The sequence below is a fragment of the Nannospalax galili genome, unplaced genomic scaffold (genome assembly GCF_000622305.1).
Source record: "Nannospalax galili isolate Female #2095 unplaced genomic scaffold, S.galili_v1.0 scaffold398, whole genome shotgun sequence".
In the NCBI taxonomy this organism is placed as follows: Eukaryota; Metazoa; Chordata; class Mammalia; order Rodentia; family Spalacidae; genus Nannospalax; species Nannospalax galili.
This window is the reverse complement of record NW_008341813.1, coordinates 588,729-597,944: the sequence shown is the minus strand read 5'-3', so window position 1 is coordinate 597,944 and position 9,216 is coordinate 588,729.

The following is a 9,216-nucleotide window of genomic DNA, read 5'->3' as shown; positions in this document are numbered from 1 at the left end:
GTCATTATTTTTTTGCACTGCAGCTGAAATTTAGCGCGAGTAGAAGTGTATATATATATATATATATATATATATATATATATTGAGCTTTGTAGTTTCATACAGCACTAATCAAATTTAGACCCTGTCCCCCATCCATGCCTCCCCCATCCCCTCACTGGACCTCATGTATTCTGCCAGATGTATTAAGTCCTATGCATTGAGGCATTTGTATCCTTTAGTGTAAATTTGTGCACTGGAGTCTAGTCAGCCCCTCTAGAGATTGTATGTAAGGCATGAGTAGAAGTTTTTTTAGAATAGTTAGGGGTGGGGGCTGGAGAACACTGGTTGTTCTTGCAGAAGACCTGGGTTTGAATCCCAGCCCACATGGTGACTAACAACCGTCCATAACTCCAGTTCCAGGGGATCTGATGCCCTCTTCTGTTGTCTGGGACAAGTAATTCAGTAGACTTTAGTTTTGGTGGGTGGTCTCAGGCTTGATGCAGTTATTAGGCAGTGAATAATGATTGCTTGAGGAAGGAGAGGTATATTCAGGAGGTGGGGGAAGTAGACAGCCATGAGGGAGAGAGTTGAGGAAACATGCTTTTGGCTTTTAGAAAAATTCCAAGATTTTTGGCTCCATATCAGGGACTGTTCATAAGATAAATCACAGACTTCTTAGGTCCAAGAAGTCCAATATCAAAGCAGTTGAATTCTTGGAAATATGCTATATTTTGAGATTCTAGGACACAGTGGGAACTTTGTTTCTAGGAAATTCTTTTGTTGGTATCCTAGACCCCATTTCATACTTAACAGAAGTTCTCTGAGCATATGTTGAGGCCACCTAACTTTTCTTACCCTGTGACATTGGTCATTAAAGAAGGGGACTTGACAATATACTTATGACCTCATGGGACTAATGTGCCAGGGCTTTTCAGAAGGGGATGCTAGACCTCTCAGGGTGTGAGTGGTGGCATGGGAGAAGAGGAAACTGAGCCTTTTGGTCACTTCTAGACTGGCTTAGAAAATAGGCTAGGAAGGGTTCTGTTTGGAGATTGACCCTGGCTTCCTCATTTTGACCACTGCAGTTTTCCACACAAGGTAGGCCTCTTCTACGGTTTTCTACTTTAAATGATCTGTGGACAACAACACACTAGATTGCAGATCAGAGAACTTTGAGTTTAGTGGTACCACTCAACAATGAATCCTCTTCTGGAGTCCCCCTAATATAAACTGTGAATTGCCAAATTACAATTCCCAGGTCAGTATGGGATCCCCATGGAACTAGTGGTATCACAGCAGTCGAGGCCTCCTCTTCCCTCAAGCACAGAGAAGCAGAGTGACCCTCTAAAGTCAAGTGGCACTACCATATGGAAATGTTGAAAGAGCCATGAGATCACCACACCATCCTGTCTTCTAGTATCAATCACTCTGGCCGTCTCAGGCCTTCTCACCCATTCATGTGGTCTTTAATAGTCCCTAAACCACTGCAGGCCTCTCTAATCACTGGGGTAGTAGGTGTGCTTGTCCCGAGGCCACTGATTTGAGAAAGGAACTATTTTCCATCTTCACTTATAGTAGGATCTGGTGGAACTCAAGTTCTATTGGGGGAACAGAATAAGTCACATATGTATGTATGTATGTATGTATGTATGTATGTATGTATGTATGATGTATGTATATATTTATATTTATTGCATCACTAAGGACTGAACCTAGGGCTCATACATGCTTTAGGCAAGTTACCTACAGTGAGCTACATCTCTAGTTCCTCCTTAAAAAAATATTTTTGAGATAGGATCTCATGAAATTCTCTAGGCTAGTCTGGAACTCACTATGTAACCTGAGCTGTCCTCAAACTCATCCTCCTGCCACAGTCTCCTGAGTAGCTGAGATTATTGGTATGTGCCATCGCACCCTGTCGTGTCTAGTTTATGTCAACTTGATAGTGTATTATCTGCCCTCCCTATATTTTCTTCTTCCTCTGCAAAAGACTCATCTCTTCTATTCACAGAACCTCTCCAATCATATTTAACTAGTGACTCTAATGTTCTCTGGCATGCTGAGGTCATACCTGGGTCATACCCATAACCCATACCTGGGTTAGGGCACTGAGAATCCCTTCAACTTACAGAATAATAGGTTTCCTTCTGGGTTAGACATGAGTTTTTTTCCCCCCTAAGGACCAAGGAAACTGACTAGTACTATGATGGTTCTCCAAAGGCTTTTCATATTGAAGACATGTGACATGGTTTCTTGTAAATATTCTCTTTCAGACGAGGGCTCCTGAAATGACTCCCTTTATTGGAATTTGGCTTAGACTATCTCTCAAGAAATTGATTTCTATTCAGGGTGGTGGCTCACACCTGTAATCCCAGCATTTGGGAGGCTGAAGCAGAGGGATTACCATGAATTTGAGGCCAGCCAGGGTTACAGAATAAGACTGTTTCAAGCAAACAAACAAACAAATAAATTTCTCTGAGGTACTTACACAGTGCTTCTGTCTTAACCCACCTGTGTTTCCTTTCCTCTGAACTCATGCAGCAAGGTGTGAGTCATATAACCAGGAAAAGTACTAGTTATTCACAGAAATCATAGTATTAAGAACTCATATGTCAAGACAGTACTGCAGATGGATAATTTCTTACTACATTTGTTAGGAACTATGTATACATGTACCCCAATTCATATGTTGCAGCGCCAATGTCTACTGTGACAGTACTTGGTGCTGGTTTTGGGTGATAATTAGGGTTAGATGAGGTCATGAGACCTGAATGAGATGAGGGCCCTCACAAGGCTAGGAAGAGCTTCTCCCTGCCCCTCCGGTACCCCATCTCTTCATGCCTTGTGAGGACACGGTGGAAGGCAGCTACTGACTATGGACCAGGAATGGAGCTCCCACTAGGCACCTCCTCAGTAGGTGCCTTGAGCTTGACTTCTCAGCCCCTAGAACAGTCTATTGTTTAAACCATCCAGTCTGCGGCATTTTGTTACAGCAGTCAGAATGTACCAAGACAACACTTAGACAGCCATCAAGGCCCATCTCAGGACCTTTTGTGTCTGCCTCTCCTCCTTTCTGTACTGGACTGTGTTCTGTTTTACACTTCATAACTTACTCTTTTTAAAAAAAACTTATTATTTTTATGTTATGTGTATGCATGTATTGCCTGCATGTAGGTAAGTGCACCCATGTCATGCAATGCCCGAGGAGGACAGAAGAGGCTGTTGGATCCCCTGGAACTGGAGTTATGGACAGTTGTTAGCTGCCATGTGGGTGCTGGGATTTGAACCCGGGTCTTCTGCAAGAACAACCAGTGTCCTTAACCACTGAGCCATCTCTCCAGCCCCACACCTTATTCTTGAATACTGCCTCAGTCTTGTTATTGATTCTTTTATCTCCAGTGTGTTCTTTGTATTTTAGTTTTTAATCATGCTTTTATCTGAAAAGTGGCTGATATAAAAGTTTAAAGAATAATATGCACAAGTATCAGTAGACCCAAGAGTGCCAATTTTTGTTTTATTCCCCTTGCTTTTAGCTATTTTTAAATAAAGGTGATAAAATTATAGAAACTAAAGTCTCTCTTATTCTCTATGATGTCCCTTTCTCTCATGTTAAAGAAAATAATTACCATGAATTAAAAGTTTTTAATGCTTTTCCTAGTTGGTGCTTTTTATAGCTACATAAATTATTCTTATTGTATATATAAAATTATATTTTGAGTTCTATTTGTACAGATAAACAGATCTATATCATCTTTTAGTTGCTACATAGTTTTATAACTTATGATTACACCAAGTAGTTATTAATAGATTTAAAATTATTTCTGGCTGATTTGCTGCACATAACTCTGTTGACCTCTTTGTATGATTCTCCTCTGTAAATGGAGATGTGAAAATCTCACATGTCTTTCTCTAGAGCATGTATTTCCATGTGGAACTGTGGATTGTAAGATACACACATTTTCTTCTTTAGCACATTACTTTTCTCAAAATTGTTATTCTAATTTGGCTTTTTCTTAGCAATTTTATGTTAGATCGGTTTTTTTCTTTTTACACACTGACAACTTTATCAGACTGATATTTTTGTGACTATCATTAATAATATCTTAATGTACATGTTCCGTGTATTTATTGGTTATTTATACTTTCTCTACTGGAAATTCCCTGGTCATTTATTTGACCTATTTTTCTAGCCAGCTGTTTTCCTTCGTGTATTAATATGTAGAAATTCTGTAGGTACTTCAGATAGCAATCCTTCATTTTATATTAGAAATTTGACTTTACAGTCTGATGTCTTTAGTTTCATTTATCCTGTAGTAAATTTGAATTTTAATAAAAACACGTCTAGGACACACACGCTTTCTGTTTACGATTGATTAAGTTTTCTCCTTTCCTGAGGTTGTAAAGATACTGCTGCTCATTTTCTTTGAAAAAAAGTACAGATTTAAGCAACACTTGATATGACTCCCAAGTCATGACTTATTGAACACTTCCTTTCGGGGCCAAGCATTTTATGTACATTGTCATATTCAGTATGAGGAGGTATATGTTATTATCATTTCTATTTTCATATCTGATATAATTGATGCATATACAGCTTACTTATGATCACCAAACCTCTTGAGTTTGAATTCAGGTCAGTGTGAAACCAGAATGGATTCTGTTAATAAAGTTAATAAAACTAAATCAGGTTGGGTCTCATGTTTTCCTGGAGTAATTTCATTTCTTCTCAGCCTGCATTTCCTTTCTTCAGAACAGTACACCATTTGAGGTTGAAGGAGCAGCCTCATATGCTTCGTTGAAATCAGTAGGCAAATAAAACAGCTTTTCTTCTGTCCTCTGTACTCACTGGAGTATCCTTGCTTCCCCCCAAACAGCATCTATTGAAAAATCTTCTCCATTGCAGCTCCTGTCAGTGATGCAGCCTGTACTTTCTGCCTCCACTGGAGCTGCTATTTTGAATTCTGTGTCTCATGATTCTCCCTGTTGAACGAACGTACACAAATGCATCTTCCAGCTTTTCTAAAATCCATTCAGTGTCCCCAGTTCCTTGGCTATGGCCCTTTTCATTGCCCTTCCTGTGTACTGAACAGTGTTAGAAACCCCATAGAATTTGCTATGCCGAAAGCACATCTGTCAGTAGCTGGGGGGCTAAGATTCATTGGAAATGTCAGTTTTCTGTTTTCACATTATTCAAATACGCACCTTCTACAGTCTGTTTTCTTCAGTTCTGACTGGCCACCAACCCCTGGGTGTGCTCCTAGTCACTCTTCGGTTTCTGTGTGGAGGATTGCGTGGTAGCCTGTGGGACCGGAGTTTACCACAGTGTGCTCTTCCTCAGTCTTTTTATATTTATATTTATATATATGTATATATATTTTGAGACAGGGTCTCCTGTAGCCCTAGCTGGCCTGGAACTCACTGTGTAGACCAAGCTGGCCTCCTCTCACAGAGATCCGCCTGCCTTTGCCTCCTGAGTGTTGAGATTAAAGGTGTGCGCCGCTATGCCCTTCATTCTCTTCACTCTGTTTAGTGTACTGCCAGGAGAAGCTCTCACTTTCTTTCTTCTTAGGCCTTCACCGTAAGTTCAGTGACGACAAAGAGTACCTTTGCCTCATCTTAAAATCTTGCACTATCGGGCCGTAACTGTACTCAAGCTATTCTGCAGGTCCATCCACACCACTCAGTGTATTTGCTTTTCATTTTATTAAGGTGTTTGCTTTTTATGTATCATCAAAATATATTTCAAAATGTTGTTTATTATCACTTCTAAAAATACAAAGTTCACAAGTATTTATTGCAATAAAATATAGTTGTATAAAGAATAAAATTAATAATCTTCATCCTCTTTTCAATGACTTCTTCTAATCTTGTTACTATCTTCCACACTTTCTCTTACTTATTTAGTGACTAATGTTTGCTCTCTTTATACAAGGTTCTGGACTCGTGTGCTTAGCAATAACATATTTCATTCTTCAATCCAATAGATGTAACTCTTACATATTCTTTTAAAATTAATAGTAATAATTATTATTATTGTGTGTGTGTAGGTGCATGTGCCTTGGGGTGCACGAGGAGGGCAACTGTGGAGTTCATCACAGAGTTCTCTCCTGCCTTTACATGGAATCCGGGGATCAAGCTCAGGTCATCAGGCTTGAGTGGCAGGCACCTTTCTCTGTTGAGCAGTCTCAACAGCCCAACTCTCAGGTATTCTTTAAGAAAGTTTTTTGAGTTTTAAATTTTATTTTATGTATATGAGTGTTTTGTCTGCATGTAACTGCACTCAAGTTGTGCAATGCCAGTGGTGGCCAGAAGAGGGCATCGGATCCTCTGGAGTCAGAGTTAAGAATGGTTGTTAGGCACCATGAGGGTGTTGGGAACTGACCTCGGTCCTCTGAAAGAGCAGCCAGGGCTCTTAACTGCTGAGCCGTTTCTCTAGCACCAAATCTCATGTCTTCTTAAGTGTATATATACACAACCACTCTGAGATAATTATTTAGTCACATGCAGCTATAGGAATAATTCATATTAACAAGTGCCTCAATAAAATCAATAAATATATCAATATTGATAAGTATATTGATGAAAAGCAATATGTGGATTAATAAATACAGAGAGAGATTATGTATAAAATTTAGTTTTCCCCAAGAGCAACACTTGGAAATCTATAGCTCAGGGGACCACAAATGGCTTAGTGGGTAAAGACACTCTCCACCCAGCTTGATTACCTGAGGTCCCTGGGACCCACATGGTGGAGGATAGAGCCTCATCCTGCAAGTTGTCCTCTGACCTCCACATGTGAACCATGGCAAGCAGCTTCCACTCTGCAAACAAATAGATAAATAATTAAATGCAATAAAAAGAAAACCTATAGTGTTATATCACAACTAGGTATTGACATTGATGCAATCAAGATATGTAAAAATGTTGGCACATTGGATCCTTGCTTTTGCCCTTTTTTGCCTTCCTCTTTCCTTCCCACCTATGTTTCCATTTGGGAAGCTGTAGATACCACTAACCTTTATCCCCACAATTTAATCTTCCCCAGAATGTTAAATGAATGGAAGCAGACAGTATGCAATAGCTTAGGGGTTTTTTTTTTTTTTTTTTAACTTTACACGACTTTCTTGAGATGCATCCAAGTTGAAATGTTTGCATTGAAGTGTGTATAGGACTATCCAGATCATTTAAAAAATTTTAAATTTAAATTTATTTTATTTTATGTGCATTGCTGCATATGTGTAAGTGCACCCAGGCTGTGCAATGCCCTCGGAGGCCAGAAGAGGCATCACATCCACCTGGAACTGCAGTTATAGATGGTTGTTAGCTGCTGTGTGGGTGCTGGGAATTGAACCTGAGTCCTCTGCAAGAGCAAACAGTGCTCTTAACCACTGAGCCATCTCTCCAGCCCCATCCAGATAATTTTTATCTCTTTTGAGTTGTGTGTGTGTGTGTGTGTGTGTGTGTGTGTGTGTGTAGCTTCTGATAAATTGGTTCAATTTTTTTAAATAGCCAACTATGAACAGAAAGTTTTTTCAAAGTGGTATTCTTCATTTTATTCATTTTCTGTATTGTTTCTTTATCTTTGTCAGCTTTTTTAGAGCTTTATTAATTTTATTTCTATTTTGAAAAGCCATATTTTTATTTCATTCATCCACCCCGTATTGTCTCAAATTCCATTAATTTATGTTCTTGAGTTATTGTTTTCTTCCTCTATTTGCTTCTGATTTATTTATTTTTTATTCTTCTTGGAATTGGGAACTTAGATCACTGATCTGAGACCTTCCTTTTCTCATGTGGGTATGTGGTGCTATGAGACTTCTCTCAATGCTTAGGCTACATCCCACACATTTTCAGTCTTTGGGTATATGCACAGAAATGGTACAGCTGGATCATCTGGTTGTGAACTCTCCATACTGATTTCGACAGTGGCTGTCCAGTTTGCACTTCCACTGACTTTTTCCCAATATCCTCACCAGCCTTGATGATAGCCATTCTGACCAGGGTGAAGTGGTCTCAAAGTAGTTTTATTTTTTTTATATATAAATATTTTTTATTGAGCTTTTGTAATTCCATACAACAGTTCTTAATCAAATTTAGACCCCTCTCCCATCCATGCCTCCCTCATCCCCCCACCGTATCTCATGTATTCTGCCACACATGTTAAGTCCTATCCATTCAGGTATTTGTACCCAAATGTCCTTCAGTGTAAATTGTTCCACTGGAGTCTAGTCAGCCCATCTAGATATCAAGCTTCCAGTGACCTGAGAGCCTCTGCTTTCCTGTGTTCATGAACCAGCCCTGGCTCTTACAATCTTTCAGCTCTCTCTTCTGCAATGGTCCCTGAGTGATGGGTGGATGAGATTCCATACAGGAGTCCTATCTTATACTCTGCAGTCTCTTATTCTTTAAAACTTGGTCAGTGTGGCCTTCTGTGTGCATTGAACTCTGTTGTATAAGGAAGCTTTACTGGTGAGAGTTGAGGGACACATTAGTTTTCTCTCTACCCCTTGTTCTGCTATGTTCCATGAGCCTTAGTTGTAGAGGTTCAACTGTAGATGTGTCACCTAGTACTGGGCATCTCTTAGATGTATGTTCTCTGTGTCTGACCAGATGTGCAATTATGCAGTAATCTTCATCTGTTGCAAAAAGAAGCTTCTTTGATGAGTGGTGTATGGTATGCTTGTCTGTAAATATAAGTATCAATATTTATCATATGGTAAGAAATTTAATTTGTCTAGAGATATGAGATAGGATGTTCTCTAAGATCTATGTCCTCTCCTGCCATGTGTATTTGGCTCAATTTACAGTGCTACTCATGAGTTCCCCTCCCATTGAGAGGGCTTTAAGTCCAATTAGATAGTTGTTATTGTCCCCCCAGATAACAGTGTCACTACTGCACCAACAGAGGTAGTTTGCCATGCCAGTCGTTATGGTTATTAGACTTTAAGGCTGTGTTGGACCATAGTTGTTTTCTCCCTTCGCAGTTTGCATATCATCATCTAGTATTATGGAAGAGCCAAACTTTGGTTAGAAGGACTGCAGATCAGTTCAAGTGCTTCAAGTCCTGTATCCTAAGTACGTCCTGTTTTCAGCAGTAGGGTCTTATCTACTAGTTCTGGAGGATAACCAAGAGGTTTGGCAATAGCCTGTGTTATTTTGAGAGTCTCCTGGACCACAGTCACAAACCATTCAAAGGGAGGTCTCTTTTGTCTGGCACCGTGTTCCTTGCCAGGC